At 35.5% G+C, this 19,017-nt stretch overlaps 1 protein-coding gene across 1 annotated transcript in view; it reads right to left on the minus strand.

Annotated features, from left to right (window-relative positions):
- The window catches only part of LOC126885102 (dynein axonemal heavy chain 12), a 660,248-nt gene that overhangs the window by 334,430 nt on the left and 306,801 nt on the right, over positions 1-19,017 (minus strand). The gene's annotated exons all lie outside the window — the stretch shown is intronic.

The following is a 19,017-nucleotide window of genomic DNA, read 5'->3' on the forward strand; positions in this document are numbered from 1 at the left end:
AATCAAAAATGAATAACCATTTTCAATTTCGTTGCAAAACGAAAATACAGCCGAACCATATTCCAGTCCAATCAGAGAGTGCTGCAAGCACCTCTACCGGTTTCGAAACTTATTAGTCTCTCATCAGGAGGCACATATGCTGCTCTCCCTGATCCAACCAAAACAAACTCCAGCGTGCAGTCCCGAATTGCAACGAACGAAATGGCATAGATGCCCTAGCGGCAACTGCTAGCAAAAGACTAAGTTTTCACTCTAATGGCATATAACATATCCCACCAGAATGAAAACAATGGGAACCTTCTCTGGTTACACCTCCGAGGCTTCTACAATTTGCAAGCCATACGGATGCTGAGACTAAGGAAGATGAGGGAATTCTACAATTTACAATTCACGTCACATCTGCTCAGCGCGGTAAAGTTCCAACGAGACTGGTTCCCTTCATACTCCACACAGAGTAAATGTAAATCAAAAATGAATAACCATTTTCAATTTCGTTGCAAAACGAAAATACAGCCGAACCATATTCCAGTCCAATCAGAGAGTGCTGCAAGCACCTCTACCGGTTTCGAAACTTATTAGTCTCTCATCAGGAGGCACATATGCTGCTCTCCCTGATCCAACCAAAACAAACTCCAGCGTGCAGTCCCGAATTGCAACGAACGAAATGGCATAGATGCCCTAGCGGCAACTGCTAGCAAAAGACTAAGTTTTCACTCTAATGGCATATAACATATCCCACCAGAATGAAAACAATGGGAACCTTCTCTGGTTACACCTCCGAGGCTTCTACAATTTGCAAGCCATACGGATGCTGAGACTAAGGAAGATGAGGGAATTCTACAATTTACAATTCACGTCACATCTGCTCAGCGCGGTAAAGTTCCAACGAGATTATTCATTTTTGATTTACATTTACTCTGTGTGGAGTATGAAGGGAACCAGTCTCGTTGGAACTTTACCGCGCTGAGCAGATGTGACGTGAATTGTAAATTGTAGAATTCCCTCATCTTCCTTAGTCTCAGCATCCGTATGGCTTGCAAATTGTAGAAGCCTCGGAGGTGTAACCAGAGAAGGTTCCCATTGTTTTCATTCGGGTGGGATATGTTATATGCCATTAGAGTGAAAACTTAGTCTTTTGCTAGCAGTTGCCGCTAGGGCATCTATGCCATTTCGTTCGTTGCAATTCGGGACTGCACGCTGGAGTTTGTTTTGGTTGGATCAGGGAGAGCAGCATATGTGCCTCCTGATGAGAGACTAATAAGTTTCGAAACCGGTAGAGGTGCTTGCAGCACTCTCTGATTGGACTGGAATATGGTTCGGCTGTATTTTCGTTTTGCAACGAAATTGAAAATGGTTATTCATTTTTGATTTACATTTACTCTGTGTGGAGTATGAAGGGAACCAGTCTCGTTGGAACTTTACCGCGCTGAGCAGATGTGACGTGAATTGTAAATTGTAGAATTCCCTCATCTTCCTTAGTCTCAGCATCCGTATGGCTTGCAAATTGTAGAAGCCTCGGAGGTGTAACCAGAGAAGGTTCCCATTGTTTTCATTCTGGTGGGATATGTTATATGCCATTAGAGTGAAAACTTAGTCTTTTGCTAGCAGTTGCCGCTAGGGCATCTATGCCATTTCGTTCGTTGCAATTCGGGACTGCACGCTGGAGTTTGTTTTGGTTGGATCAGGGAGAGCAGCATATGTGCCTCCTGATGAGAGACTAATAAGTTTCGAAACCGGTAGAGGTGCTTGCAGCACTCTCTGATTGGACTGGAATATGGTTCGGCTGTATTTTCGTTTTGCAACGAAATTGAAAATGGTTATTCATTTTTGATTTACATTTACTCTGTGTGGAGTATGAAGGGAACCAGTCTCGTTGGAACTTTACCGCGCTGAGCAGATGTGACGTGAATTGTAAATTGTAGAATTCCCTCATCTTCCTTAGTCTCAGCATCCGTATGGCTTGCAAATTGTAGAAGCCTCGGAGGTGTAACCAGAGAAGGTTCCCATTGTTTTCATTCTGGTGGGATATGTTATATGCCATTAGAGTGAAAACTTAGTCTTTTGCTAGCAGTTGCCGCTAGGGCATCTATGCCATTTCGTTCGTTGCAATTCGGGACTGCACGCTGGAGTTTGTTTTGGTTGGATCAGGGAGAGCAGCATATGTGCCTCCTGATGAGAGACTAATAAGTTTCGAAACCGGTAGAGGTGCTTGCAGCACTCTCTGATTGGACTGGAATATGGTTCGGCTGTATTTTCGTTTTGCAACGAAATTGAAAATGGTTATTCATTTTTGATTTACATTTACTCTGTGTGGAGTATGAAGGGAACCAGTCTCGTTGGAACTTTACCGCGCTGAGCAGATGTGACGTGAATTGTAAATTGTAGAATTCCCTCATCTTCCTTAGTCTCAGCATCCGTATGGCTTGCAAATTGTAGAAGCCTCGGAGGTGTAACCAGAGAAGGTTCCCATTGTTTTGATTCTGGTGGGATATGTTATATGCCATTAGAGTGAAAACTTAGTCTTTTGCTAGCAGTTGCCGCTAGGGCATCTATGCCATTTCGTTCGTTGCAATTCGGGACTGCACGCTGGAGTTTGTTTTGGTTGGATCAGGGAGAGCAGCATATGTGCCTCCTGATGAGAGACTAATAAGTTTCGAAACCGGTAGAGGTGCTTGCAGCACTCTCTGATTGGACTGGAATATGGTTCGGCTGTATTTTCGTTTTGCAACGAAATTGAAAATGGTTATTCATTTTTGATTTACATTTACTCTGTGTGGAGTATGAAGGGAACCAGTCTCGTTGGAACTTTACCGCGCTGAGCAGATGTGACGTGAATTGTAAATTGTAGAATTCCCTCATCTTCCTTAGTCTCAGCATCCGTATGGCTTGCAAATTGTAGAAGCCTCGGAGGTGTAACCAGAGAAGGTTCCCATTGTTTTCATTCTGGTGGGATATGTTATATGCCATTAGAGTGAAAACTTAGTCTTTTGCTAGCAGTTGCCGCTAGGGCATCTATGCCATTTCGTTCGTTGCAATTCGGGACTGCACGCTGGAGTTTGTTTTGGTTGGATCAGGGAGAGCAGCATATGTGCCTCCTGATGAGAGACTAATAAGTTTCGAAACCGGTAGAGGTGCTTACAGCACTCTCTGATTGGACTGGAATATGGTTCGGCTGTATTTTCGTTTTGCAACGAAATTGAAAATGGTTATTCATTTTTGATTTACATTTACTCTGTGTGGAGTATGAAGGGAACCAGTCTCGTTGGAACTTTACCGCGCTGAGCAGATGTGACGTGAATTGTAAATTGTAGAATTCCCTCATCTTCCTTAGTCTCAGCATCCGTATGGCTTGCAAATTGTAGAAGCCTCGGAGGTGTAACCAGAGAAGGTTCCCATTGTTTTCATTCTGGTGGGATATGTTATATGCCATTAGAGTGAAAACTTAGTCTTTTGCTAGCAGTTGCCGCTAGGGCATCTATGCCATTTCGTTCGTTGCAATTCGGGACTGCACGCTGGAGTTTGTTTTGGTTGGATCAGGGAGAGCAGCATATGTGCCTCCTGATGAGAGACTAATAAGTTTCGAAACCGGTAGAGGTGCTTGCAGCACTCTCTGATTGGACTGGAATATGGTTCGGCTGTATTTTCGTTTTGCAACGAAATTGAAAATGGTTATTCATTTTTGATTTACATTTACTCTGTGTGGAGTATGAAGGGAACCAGTCTCGTTGGAACTTTACCGCGCTGAGCAGATGTGACGTGAATTGTAAATTGTAGAATTCCCTCATCTTCCTTAGTCTCAGCATCCGTATGGCTTGCAAATTGTAGAAGCCTCGGAGGTGTAACCAGAGAAGGTTCCCATTGTTTTCATTCTGGTGGGATATGTTATATGCCATTAGAGTGAAAACTTAGTCTTTTGCTAGCAGTTGCCGCTAGGGCATCTATGCCATTTCGTTCGTTGCAATTCGGGACTGCACGCTGGAGTTTGTTTTGGTTGGATCAGGGAGAGCAGCATATGTGCCTCCTGATGAGAGACTAACAAGTTTCGAAACCGGTAGAGGTGCTTGCAGCACTCTCTGATTGGACTGGAATATGGTTCGGCTGTATTTTCGTTTTGCAACGAAATTGAAAATGGTTATTCATTTTTGATTTACATTTACTCTGTGTGGAGTATGAAGGGAACCAGTCTCGTTGGAACTTTACCGCGCTGAGCAGATGTGACGTGAATTGTAAATTGTAGAATTCCCTCATCTTCCTTAGTCTCAGCATCCGTATGGCTTGCAAATTGTAGAAGCCTCGGAGGTGTAACCAGAGAAGGTTCCCATTGTTTTCATTCTGGTGGGATATGTTATATGCCATTAGAGTGAAAACTTAGTCTTTTGCTAGCAGTTGCCGCTAGGGCATCTATGCCATTTCGTTCGTTGCAATTCGGGACTGCACGCTGGAGTTTGTTTTGGTTGGATCAGGGAGAGCAGCATATGTGCCTCCTGATGAGAGACTAATAAGTTTCGAAACCGGTAGAGGTGCTTGCAGCACTCTCTGATTGGACTGGAATATGGTTCGGCTGTATTTTCGTTTTGCAACGAAATTGAAAATGGTTATTCATTTTTGATACGTCAAATAGTTTTAAAGTAGTTGGTAAAAATAATTTTTAAATTTTTAAATAAAACACCCTGTAACTCAGTAAGTAGCCACATTTTATTTAAGAGATTTTAGTTAATTCTTAATATTTTTAGGTCTAGAATCTACAACTCAGAGATTCGACATTCTTAATAAAATTTTACATTAAAAGGGCCCGTAGTAATATAACTCAAAGAAAAAAAGAAGAAGAAAAAACGACAAAAAAATTGTATTAATTAGTAAAAAATTCCCAGGAACCCAATTATCCAAACGGCATTTCAAAATACTCAATCCCCGCGACGTTATTGAAAAAACAAATTATAAACAAATTTGAGTAGTTTTCAAATGCCATTTTAGGGGGCAGTTTAATTGAAATTTGAATTTATCAATACATTTATCGAAAATATACATAAAAATAAAAATAATGGGATCTTAAGCAGGTGAATATTTCTTTGGCAACAACCACGTTTTTGCAATGGAAAATATAGTAACATTTAATAAACAAATTCAATATCTCAAAAAATATTAAATATTTTTCGACCAATTTATTTTTAATTAATACTGGTAACATAGCGCAACTTTCACCGTAAAATAAGATATTTTATAGTGCTTATTTAAAACGCTAAAAATATTTTTTTGCAAATTTGTTTTTAAAGTTTTATATACAATTATTTAAATAAATAGAGGGTCGAATTTAATTTAGTAAGTCTTATGTGAAAGATTTACCCTTCAACTTTGCAGAAAAAAATCTCATAGACCTTCATTAGTAAGTGAATTACCTCAGCAGTTAAAAAAGTATATTTTTTGCAAAAATGACCCTTTTTAATTATTTAAACAATGATCCCCTTGTATGATTTGGATACTTTCTTGAAAATATCTTTTGTACCCACCTAAAATTTGATATAAAATTTGTTTTAACCTGTACGAATTTACATTTTGGCTTTTTTTTATTTTATTAGGCTATTATTATATATTTTATTTTTGATGGCACACAGAATACTATTTCTTTTATGTTGTGTCATATTTGAGTTTAATTCTTTAATGACCGATAATGAATCTGATAATATAACTGCTTTATTTAATTTGTGTGAATTTAATCAATCTAACGCTTTTTCTATTGCTACCGCTTCAGCGGTATATATTGAGCAATGTGATGGAAGTTTAATTTTCAAGGATTCGCTTTTATGTGGAATGTAAACTGCACAGTCTGTGACACCATCCTCTTTTTTGGAACCATCAGTATACATTATAACGTGATCATTATAGTCACTCAATATGGATTTAAGTAAGACAGAATTTATTTCTGTAGATTCTGTGAACTTTGGTATAATGACTTTTGGTTTATTTAACATTACCTGAAAAACACCTCTATATATTGGTAATCTTTTTTCCCTACCATAGATGTTAGAATAATCGTAGGTTTCTAAGAAAGCATCAGCAAGTGGGGGAGAATTTTTTATGCGCCAATAATTATTTGAAAGATTTTCAGTTGATAACTCATACAGTTGTCTAAGTAGATTATTATTGTTTAATCTTAACTTCAAAATATGTTTAATTGCCATCATTTCTCGACGATTTTGAAGAGGCATTTCGTTACTTTCAGCAAGTAGAACAGGGCTAGGAGTAGAACAGGGCTAGAGTTAGACATTTGAACTGAATGCGGTCTACAGTCAATAAATTACTGGCAGCATCATACAGAATGCAACCATAGTCTACAATAGATCGCACGTAGGCTCTGTAAAACATCAGTGCAACTTTAGGGTCAGCACCTAAACTACGATTAGTGACACATTTAAGGATATTAATACCTTTTTCACTTCTGCTTTTTATATATTTAACATGTTTTGACCATAAAAGTTTCGGATCAAGAAGAATGCCAAGATATTTGTATTCTTTGACAATAGGTATATCATATCCAGACAGTTTTATTTTGTCAGGCGTGCGAATCCTATGTCTAGTGAATATCATTATGGCTGATTTGTCAGGGGAAATGGTCAGCGCATGATTTGTTACCCAATTATTAACCTTATGCATGATGAAGTCCAGAGCCTCCAGGCAATCAGTATACGAGTTACGCTCTGTATAGATGCATATGTCATCGGCGTATTGAATGCAATTAATTGAATTATCAAAAATGCCATGAATACTTGCTGAAAATATGTTGAACAATAGCGGACTTAAAACTGATCCTTGTGGTAGACCTGTATGAGCTATTCTAGGACCATGTAGTTGGTTTAAATGACCTTTAATATATATAACACGATTATTATAAAGGTGAACAATATTAGAAGCTATATTTTGAGGTAATCCCATATAGTCTAAGAGCTAGTGAACCTTTTGACTAACGGTCGTCCTGTAAGGCTAAAAATTTGTAGAGTGATAATTCATAGCACACCAAAGCTAAAAACCATGACCTGGCAGGCCTCAGCGGTGCACGTGTATCTACCAGGTGAATCGAAAAGTGCAAATTTAGGGGGTAAAATAAACTTTCTCCTGTAAGGTTTAAATTTAATTATGTGTTTGAGTAAGTCATTTAGAAGAAATGTGTACAATGACAGGCGATTCTGAAGAGCATAAGACCTTGCCAGGCGAGGGGAAAGATTAGGGGTTTTTATTAAAATTATTCTTTTTGCATCGAACAAATTTTTTTTAGGCTTTTTGAATCATTCCAAACAGAAAAGGTCCTTAGTTATTTTTCTCTTAAGTTAATAGTTTTTGTTATATAAGCGATTGAAAATTTTGAAAATTGCGAAATCGGCCATTTTTAACCCAAATCGGACATTTATCTAAAAATTTCAATATTGGCAAGGTACGCAGATATTCCTTAAACATTGATTGATGAAATCCCGAAGAGTTTTTTGCAATAAAATAACGAAAACCGCTTTGTTTTTTTAATTGCTAATCAAGCGGGCGCTACACTGTAGTATAATTGAGGACGTTTGAGCTTGCATAAATTCATTATCCCGAGAATGGGCAAATTTGAAGAGAAATCCTCAGACAGGTCGATTTTTATTTTTGAATTAGGACTTTTTGGTATATATATAATACTAGTGACGTCATCCATCTGGGCGTGATGACGTAATCGATTATTTTTTTAAATAAGAGTAGGTGTTGTGTGATAGCTCATTTGAAAGGTTATTTAATTCTCTATTCAGTAATATAAACATTAACATAATTATTTATACAGGGTGTACAAAAAAAATTTTTTCTTCTATTTGTCAAATTTAATCAAAGTTTTTTTTTTTTTTTTTTTTTTTTTTTTTTTATTTAATGTAATATTTACAATCTGTCCTCAACTGAGAACAATAGGTAAATTATTTGACAAAAATTGAAAATTTTGACCTGTAGAAGGAGATCCAGTGATCACCCTCTTTACATAAATTAAATTAAAACAAATTAAAATAAGTTTAGTTATCACAGATTATTCGAATCTTCTTGCTAGATCCACTACTTTGAATCTCTTCAGGCGTCGTACATCATTGTGGTCATCAGTAAGGTTGCTGGCTAACTCATTTGGATGAGATTCTAGTCTCTTGGAATATTTTTTGTAATATTCCGTTATTACTGTTTTTATGGATGGCACATTGAGGTCTTGCTCTATCACATAGTTTGGCACGTACCAAGGGGCATTCAGCATTGTTCTAAGGACTTTGTTCTGGAATCTCTGCAATATTTCTAGGTTAGTTTGACTGGCTGTCCCCCAAAGTTGGATACCATAGGTCCACACTGGTTTTAATATTGTTTTATATATCAGCAGTTTGTTTTCAAGTGATAGTTGAGATTTACGACCGATGATCCAGTACATTTCTCGAAATTTTATTCCTAGTTGTTTTCTTTTTGTAAAAATGTGTTTTTGCCAAGTTAATCTCCTATCAAGATGGATTCCTAGGTACTTGACAGTATCGGTTTGTGGGAGTTGAGTTTCATTTAGTGTTACAGATGGACATGTTTGTCTTCTCATGGTGAAGGTTACATGGATGGATTTACTCTCATTCGCCTTTATCTTCCATTTTTTAAGCCATATTTGTATATTATTAAGGTCTTTCTGAAGGGTTCTGGATGCTGTATTTGGATCATGGTGAGAGGCTAGTACAGCAGTGTCATCAGCAAAAGTTGCACACGTTGTTTTGTTACTTGTGGGTAGGTCAGCAGTGTAGAGCAAGTACAATATCGGTCCCAAGACACTTCCTTGTGGTACTCCGGCTTTTATTGGTCTTAGGCTTGTGTATTCATTATCCTGCTTGACTAGGAAATGTCGGTTGGAAATATAGCTTTTTAGGATTTGATAAAAAGGATGAGGAAGGTTTTTCTTTAGTTTAAAGAGCATACCAGCATTCCATACCTTGTCGAAGGCCTGACCAATGTCCAGGAATGCAGCAGAACAATACCTTTTATTTTCTAGATCACTTCTGATGTGTTTTACCAGTCTATGTACCTGTTCTATCGTTCCGTGTTGTGTTCTGAACCCAAATTGGTGTTGGGGAATTAGTTTCCTTTCTTCTATAACTGGGGATAATTGTTTAAGGAGAAGTTTTTCCAAAATTTTTGATAGAACAGGTAGCAGGCTTATTGGTCTGTATGAAGTCACCTGAGTTTTATTTTTCCCTGGCTTAGGTATGAGAATAATTTGAGCAACTTTCCATTGTTCTGGGTAGTAACCTAGCCTAAATATTGCATTAAATACTTGCGTTATCATTTTCAGACCTTTGCATGTCAATTGCTGCAGTACTTTCCCGTTGATCAGGTCATACCCTGGAGCTTTTTTTGGACTGATTTCATGCTGGATCATATTTCTAACTTCTTTAGTGGTGATTTTTTGTATAGGTAAATCCATCTGGTAGGGCGATTCCAGGAAGTCATTTATTTCTTCCTCTGTGTCACCATCTTCCATGGGATGTGGCTGGAATACATTAGTGAGGTGATTTGCAAATGCTTCGGCTTTTTCCTTATTATTTCTACACCAGTTTCCCTCTTGGTTTCGTATTGGTGGTATTTGTTGTTTCGGGTGTTTGATTTTTCTCGTGGCCTTCCAAAGGGTATATTCACTATCTGCGTTTGCTGATAAACCTGTAAGATATTCTTGTATTTTGTTATTTTTGATATTATGCAATTGTAGTTTAATTTCCTTGGTGATTTTATTTAATTTCGCCTTGTTCTCATGTGTTCTTTTTCTTCGCCACTCTTCCTTTATTTTTCTCTTTCTAGCAATCATTTCCTTTATTACAGTTGGGCAATTCTCTTTCAATTCTGTTTGGTAGCAGTCAGGGGTAGCATACCAAGCAGCTTCTTGTATAGATTTCTGAAGATTTTCTACTGCTGCGTAGATTTCACTTTCTGTTTTCAATGGGATGTTTATGTCAATTAGTTCATCTAGTTTAGTCTTGAAAATGCTCCAGTCTGTTTTGTTACTGTATAGTGATGGTTGTTTAGTACTGTTTGTTATTTGTGCATACCATGTCGCGATTACGCTAGAGTGGTCAGAGGGTAGATCGTAACAAGATTCTACTTTTGCCAATTTAACATTAATTCCTTTAACAATATAAAAGTCGAGTAGATCAGGTATTTTTGCATTGTCGGTAGGCCAGTAAGTTGGTTCCCTTGTGGTGAGGTAATTTGCATTGGTCGCATTTATAGCTTTAAGAAGTTCTCTGCCTTTTGTGGTAATAATTCTGGATCCCCAGGTAGTATGCTTAGAATTAAAATCTCCTCCTGCTATAAATCTATTTCCTAATGTTTTAAAGAAATTTTCAAACTGTTCCGTTTTGTTATTGTGCTTTGGCGGACAGTATATAGCTGATACTGTTAGTGGGCCTAGTTGATCTTCCACAACAATGCTGGTGGCTTGTAGATAGTCGCATTCATGTTTTTGTATTTCGTAGTGCTTTAGTTTATTACTAACTATTATTGCAGTGCCTCCATGTGCTTTTTCGTTGGGATGTTGCGTATGATAAGTTGTAAATCGTGGAATATTGATGTGGTTTTTGGATGTAAAATGAGTTTCTGTAATCAGCATTATGTCAATTTTTTGTGTGTTAATAAATAGTTTTAATTCTTCTACATGTTGACTTAAGCCATTGGCGTTCCATAATACTAGCTTTAGTAACTGAGTCATTTCTGGTTGAGAATCATGGTCAGGAGGTTGAGCATAGTGCTCATTTGTTCCGTCAGTTTTTTTAACATGTCTTTCAGTTCTGACATGTCTGTGTGGTTATTAGTTTGATTTGGTATATGTTGTGTAGTAGTTTGGTTGGAGGCTTGCTGGTTAACTGCTTGCGTTGCTTGTGCGTATGTTATTCCAGGTTGCACATAGTTGACTGTTGTAGTTCTATCTTGGTTTGTCCTCGCGTTGTGTCGTCTCAAGTTAGGGAATTTAATTTTTTGTAATTGTTTGTGAACTTCACACCCTCTATAATTTGCGGGGTGATTTTCACCACAGTTAGCACATTTAACATTACTGTCTCTGGTTTTCCTTGGACATTCTTTAGTGTAATGAGGTTCTGCGCATTTGACACAGCACGGTTGTTTATTGCAGAAGTTTTTTGTGTGGTTGTATTTTTGACATCTACTACATTGCGGAATTATTCTCTTGACGTTAATTTAATAAAAAAAATTTTTTTGTACACCCTGTATAAATAATTATGTTATTGTTTATATTAGTGAATAGAGAATTAAATAACCTTTCAAATGAGCTATCACACAACCCCTACTCTCATTTAAAAAAATCATCGATTACGTCATCACGCTCAGATGGATGACGTCACTAGTATTATATATATGCCAAAAAGTCCTAATTTAAAAATAAAAATCGACCTGTCTGAAGATTGCTCTTGAAATTTGCCAATTCTCGAGATAATGAATTTATGCCAACTCAAACGTCCTCACTTATACTACAGTGAAGCGTCCGCTTGATTAGCAATTAAAAAACAAAGGGGTTTCCGATATTGTATTGCAAAAAACTCTTTGGGATTTCATCAATCAATGTTTAAAGAATATCTACCTACCTTGGCAACTTTGAGATTTTTAGATAAATATCCGATTTGGGGTTAAAAATGGTCGATTTCGCAATTTTCAAAATTTTCAATCGCTTATATAACAAAAACTATTAACTTAAGAGAAAAATCACCAAAGACCTTTTCTGTTTGGAATGATTCAAAAAACTTAAAAAAAATTTGTTCGATGCAAAAAAAATAAATTTAGGAAAAACCCCTAATCTTTCCCCTCGCCTGGCAAGGTCTTATGCTCTTCAGAATCGCCTGTCATTTTACACATTTCTTTTAAATGACTTACTCAAACACATACTTAAATTTAAACCTTACAGAAGAAAGTTTATTTTACCCCCTAAATTTGCACTTTTCGATTCACCTGGTAGATACACGTGCACCGCTGAGGCCTGCCAGGTCATGGTTTTTAGCTTTGGTGTGCTATGAATTATCACTCTACAAATTTCTAGCCTTACAGGACGACCGTTAGTCAAAAGGTTCACTAGCTCTTAGACTAATATCATAAAGTTTTTTATGCAACATGGTTAAATCAACAGAATCATATGCCCCTTTTAGGTCTAAAAACAAACAAGCAAGATAGTTGTTTCTGGAAAACGTCATTTGAACGTCTGTGGCTAAATGTGATATTGCATCAAGTGTTCCAACACCAGACCTAAATCCATATTGTGTACTTGGGAGAATACTATAATGTTCTATAAGCCATTCTAACCTAGTCTTAATCAGTCTTTCGAATGTCTTACATATGCAAGACATTAATGATATCGGTCTATAAGAAGAGGAGAGTGTTTTATCTTTATTAGGTTTAAGAATTAAACAGATAACTATTTCTTTCATATGATCTACATATTTTCCATTGAAAAGCCAATCGTTGAAAACTGTTAGTAGACTTTGTTTACCTATAAGAGGTAATTCATATATAATGTTATAAGTAATTTGATCGCGCCCCGGAGCTGAGGAATTAGAAGACTTGAGTGCAGCCTCAAATTCCTCCATATCAAAACTTTTCTCGAAAATATTGTATTTATAAGTTTGACTGTTATTCTGAATAGGAAGATCAACATATGGTGGAGCAAATTTGTCGAGTAACTGTTCTATTATTTCATTTGATAGAGGATATCTTCTTGAGTGATAATTTTTATTCACTAGTTTATTAACAAAATTCCAAATTTTACTGATGGGAGTGTTTGTGTTTAAAGTATTGACAAAGTTAATCCATGAATTTTTTTGTTTGTTTGTAAACAAAAGTTTACTTTTGGCTTGAATATGTTTATATTTAATATAGTTTTCAAAATTCGATACTTTTTTGTAATTTTTGTATGCAAGTTTCCGAGAATTTATCATATCTTTACATTCATTATCCCACCAGACTAGAGTTCTAGTTTTTGGTTGAAAAGAGTTTTTGATATTCATAGAATATGAGGCAGCATCGTCAATTGTCTTTAAAAGGAAGTCAAAACGATCCTCAGAATTGATATTATCAAATATATTTTCAGCCAATATTTTTTCTATATGATATTTAAAGATATTCCAGTTTGCCGAAGACTCTTTCCATTTAGAGGAAGGAATTATTGTGCATGGTTGATATTCAAGATCAATATTGATTAGTATAGGTAAGTGAGTTGAACCCAGGGTATACCCAGGGGTTGAACCCCACCTACTGTGGTGTCCATTGAAATCCCCACCAACAAAAACCTTACCGCTAAATTGACTAAAAAGTTTTTCCCAATCTCTACAAGTAACTATTACTTTAGGAGGTTTATAAATGCAAACAACTACTAGTTTTATTTGTTCTATAAAAACTGCACACGTTTCAATACCTTTATTAAAGTTTTTAGTTACTTTAACCTCAGTAAAACAAAGATTATTTGATATGAGGATGGCTACACCATCAAAACCATCAGGTCTATCAGTTCTGACAATGTAATAACCTGTTAAAGCAAAATTTTTATTTTGAGTAAGCCATGTTTCATTAAGTAAAATGACATCAACTACATTGTTTTCAAGATAACTAAGTAAACTATGTTTATGTTTATTTATAGATTGACAGTTCCACTGAAGTATGCTAAACGTCCTATTATTCCCCATCACTTTCAGTATTTATTAGGTTGCCTAACATTTTTTTAATTTCTTCCTTTGTATTTTTTTGTAAATTAGGTAAAAATATTTTAGGGTAAATTTTCTTGATAATATTTTCTATCAAAGCTGGGATTTCATTAATTATTTTACATTCTATTTTTTCTTTGTAAGCCATAAACTCGTCCCGGTGGGGATTGGGGATTATGGGTTGGGATATGGTATTTTTAGTTTTGTGAGATCTTGGAAAAGTTGGAGGTTTCTCGGTCGCAGTAGGAGAGACAGCTTTACGCTTGTTTCCTGATCTTTGAAAAGCAGGTACATATGATTGATTTTGATTTGAGCTTTCATGGACATTGGGAGTTAAGGAGGGAAAATTTTCTATAGTATTTAAAATATCGAATCTATTATTTGTAGTTATCTTGGCGTATGCCGGATTATTAGCTATGGCTTCTGCCTCTTTAAAAGTAGTATTTTCAAAAGCCATGATTGATTTTATTTTGTATTGATGTTTAAATGTAGGACACTGTTTAGAGAGAGAGAGTTGTGTTCAGAGGAGTTGCAATGTAAACAGAATAGTGAGTTAGTACATGTTTCATTATTATCGTGTATTTGACTACAGTTTTTGCAACGATTTGTTGTTGATTTGCATTGCCGAGCAGTATGGCCGAACCGAAAGCAAAAAAAGCACTGAACAACTGGGTATATATACTGTTCAACATTAAGGGCCGGTTGTTCGAACGCTAATCAACAATGATCATTATCAAATAATTAATTACTGCCAATGTCAATTGTTAAAACATAATTAATTACAATTCTGAGACTATAATCAATTAATATAACAATAATTATTAACATAATTAATAATAAATCTCATAATTGTAATTAATTATGTTTTCAGCAACCCAAACAAAGTTGACATTGACAGTTTTGGTGACAGTAATTAAATATTTAATAATGATCATTGTTGATTAGCGTTCGAACAATCGGCCCTTAATCTAACCAAGTCTAATTTAACAGTCTTAGGAATGCTATTTCCTTCAAAAGTTAATATTACCATCTGGCGAGGAACAAGAATTGTTTCGTTATCAGAATCGATTATTTTCCTTTTCAACCCTTTTACTTCGATAACTTTTTTATCCGAAACAATATTTTCCAAAATATACTTTTCTTCCAAAAACGTATCACATTCTCTGATTATTCCCTTTTTTTGGACAAAAAATGATGGAATATACGCAACAAGTTTATTGCTCTTAATAAGCTCGTGATCGATTAGAGAATTTGCGCAAGTATAAGTTTTAAAGATTACCTTCATCTTATTTCTACCTACAGCTTTTATGTCTTGTACATCATGTTTGAAAAACTGATTCTTAAATAAATAGTGACCGACGCGGACTGCCGTTAAACGAGTCAACTGTTTATCTATCGACTCACAAAAAACATAGTAAGGGCCTGAATCATTTGGTTTATACCTATGATTTAAATTTATATATGTTTTTTCTTCCGTTTCCATTGAGGATGTATTACTCTGGGGTGGTTCAGCACCACCCCCCGTGTCACTCATAATAGTAAATATTTAGATCCTACCTTATACTTGTAGACTGGCCTATTTCTATATTTAAATAAATTACCCACAAATTTATTAATAACACTAGTCAAGGACACCGGCACACCTATCGATATCGACACACACCTGTTCACTGTCCAACGAATACTGTAAGTCGAAGTTGTAAATATTATATTCCACTTCTGACTGTGTACTTTCATTGTTTCGTTCATTCAAAACCCCAACTGCGGGTTTTCCGGTTCCTCTTGGCTGTCCTCTAACTCCAGTAGCCTTACGTTTCTCTTACGTCCTCCTCTCTAGTTCCCTCTGTACGTTTGGTTGTTAAATTGTCTATATCCTCTGTTCGAATAATTCCGTTGGTTTTCTGTTGCTTCTCCTTCGTTCCGTTGTCCGAAGTTATTTCTTCTTCCTCTATCGTATTTGTTATGGTATCCTCTTCGGTATTGTTGCTGTCCTCTCCCATTTTCATAATTCCTCCTATAATTAAACACTCTTCCCTGTGTGTTCTCCTCTATCGTATCAATCGATAAAAATTTAGATACTACTTCCTGCGGTGTTGTGAAGTTACCTGCCTCTAGTATTAACTTAGCTCTATTCATATTAACATTTCGTTTCATTGTTGCTACAACTGTTTCCGTTGTGTATTTTTTCGCTAATTCCAATGGCATTCCTTCTGGCTATGTATGCTACCTTTAACTGTTCCGCTAGTTCCTCTACTTCAGATGCGTACACTGCTGCATCTTTGTTTCCTTGCCTTTTCTTGGCTAACTTGTCTATTATCGTTTTCGGATTGTCGCCTCTTAATTCTTTCTTCAATGCCGCGGCTATACGTGGAATCGTATCTTCCGTGGTTATCAGGTTTCTAGCCTTATTGGTCAATCTTGTCTTTATTAATGTTATCGCTGTTTCTTCATGTCCTGCTATTTTTGCAAGTAGTTCGAATGCGTCTAAAAATGGTTGTAATTTACCTGCGCTTCCATCAAACTCGTTCGGCAATACCTTGCTTGCAATATTCAAAAATTCGTTAATTGTCAGAGCCACGTTTAATATTTTTATATCTTGTTTTACGTCGCCTTTTTCCTCTTCTATTTCCTCGTTAATTTTTTCCTCTATCAATTCGTCACTTTTTTCCTCTTCTACTTCTTCGTCGCTTTTTTCTTCCTCTATTTCCTTGTCGATTGGCTGGTGTATTGAACTTGGAGCTACTGTTCTTAAGTTTACAGCTTGAAATGAGCATATAACTTTGTCTCTGATTCTTCCAAAATATTAAAATATTTGTTTCACGCTCTTTGTTTGTCTGACAGTGCTTCCCAATTTTTCTTCGTTAAGTGTGTGAATTTGTTATACAATTTAATTAACTGTGTCGTTACTTCTTCTTGTATATCCTTAGATTCAGGTACTTTCTTCTTCAAGACCCTTCTACTTTGTCTTATTACTTCTTGCGTAATCTCCTCAACTATTTTGACGAAGTCTTCCCAAGTAACTTTGTTGCTACTCATTTATTCATAATTTTCCTATCCTTATTCCTGTACTTCGTAACGAACGCATAAATTTGATAGTCTTACGAGGTATAGTAAATATGTATATAAAATATTATGTCAAAAATAGTAAAAATATAGTAAATTGCAATAAAAATCATCATATATAATAAATGCTAAAAATAAATGATAAAAGTATATGCTAGTAAATATATAAAAATCGTATAAAAATGTAAAAATGTATCAATACATCCTACAGATAACCATAATATTTGAAAAGAAAAAAAAATCCCTATAATGCCAATGAGGTAATAAAAATAGAATAGGTAAATAGGTAAACCTTAGATGATGTGCATCTTACATTACAGTTATATTACTTTATTATATTATTATACGAATCAGGACTAATATCGTGAAAATACCATAAGAATAAACAATATGGACTTACCACTTTTACACGTCAATGTTCGTATCACCAAAAGTCCTCGCTGCACGTCCCATACCATTGTCCTTTTTACCACGATGTTCCATCTCCATACCATGTTCCATTCAGCTCCATGTCAGGCCTGATGTCTCCATCCTTTTCTACATACCACACTGTTTTCTAGGGTGGTCGAAGTGCAAGATCCTCAGCCATAGACGTTTTTTCCATACTCGTCCCGTTTACCAATCCTGTGTTCTTCCCTGGTCTTGGATCGCCATATGGTGGTTCCTGTTTACCTGAACCATCTCAGATGATTGAGGGTGGTTACCCCCTACCATAAGGGTTGATGAAGTAACACTACTCACTGTAAATTCATTTATTTGTACGTTGGAGTAACTACGGTAAAGAGCTGGTGGTATAATATTTATCCGCTGTGATGTTTACCCGTTGGGATCTCAAATACCAATGACTAATCTTTACGCAATGAAATTAGAACTAAGAATGTGGATTCCCCTGTTTAATGTTTTTGTATATATAAAAGTGAGAGTGTTTGTATTAGAAATGCTGTATCGACTTGATTATAAATAAAGGATAATATTTGCTATTGCAAGCTGACCTTGTATCGAAAACTGATACATTGATGTGGTAATATGGGTCAATCATGTTTATTATAAACAAACGTATTTGTTTTACCAAGGACAATTAAATATTAAAAGAATTTGTCTTGTACTTAATAAGATGATTACTAAGAGATGCAGTGTATCCCAATACAGATTTCGGCTTTAACAGACATCCCGTTCCCCCAATTAGTCCGTTATATCGAGGCTTTACTGTATTTCCTTTTACAGTAGGTACATATTATACAGGGTGTAACAAAAATACAGGTCATAAATTAAATCGGATATTATGGGACCAAAAATAGATCGATTGGACCTAACTTACCTTAATACAAATATGTGCACATAAAAATAGTTATAGCCCTTTGAAGTTATAAAATGAAAATCGATTTTTTCCAATATATCGAAAACTATTAGAAATTTTTTATTGAAAATGGACGTGTGGCATTCTTTTGGCAAGAACATTTTAAAGAAAAATTATAGTGAAATTTGTGCACCCCATAAAAATTTTATGGGGTTTTGTTCCCTTAAACCCCCCAAACTTTTGTGTACGTTCCAATTAAATTATTATTGTGGTACCATTAGCTAAACTCACTATTTTTAAAACTTTTTTGTATCTTAGTATTTTTTCGATAAGGCACCTTTTATCAAGATGTGGCTTCGTTTTTAATATGGTTCAAAATATGCCTAAAAATGTAAATAATAAATAAATTTTCATACGATTACCAAGCCTCCATAATCGTACTTAACCAATTAAAAATATGTGGTGGATTTGAGTAATATTCAGAATATCTCAATAAAAACTGACTTTTCAAAAAAGTACTAGGAGGCAAAAAAGTTTTAAAAACATTGTGTTTAACTAATGGTACCATAATAATAATTTAATTGGAACGTACACAAAACTTTGGGGGGTTTAAAAGAACAAACCCCCCATAAAATTTTTATGGGGTTTCAAAATTTTACTATAATTTTTTTGTAAGATGTTCCTGCATTAAAAGTACCACGTGTCTAGTTTCAATTAAAAATCTCTAGGAATTTTCGATATAATGGAAAAAATCGATTTTCATTTTGTAATTTCAAAGGGCTGTAACTTTTTTTATGTGCATATTTATACTAAGGTAAGTTAGGACTAATCGAACTATTTTTGGTCCCAGAATATACGATTAAATTTATGACCTGTATTTTTGTTACATCCTGTATAATTTTTTAGCTATAAGTTTTTTCTTTCTTTTTCGGTATT

The sequence above is a fragment of the Diabrotica virgifera genome, chromosome 5 (assembly GCF_917563875.1).
Source record: "Diabrotica virgifera virgifera chromosome 5, PGI_DIABVI_V3a".
Lineage (NCBI taxonomy): Eukaryota > Metazoa > Arthropoda > Insecta > Coleoptera > Chrysomelidae > Diabrotica > Diabrotica virgifera.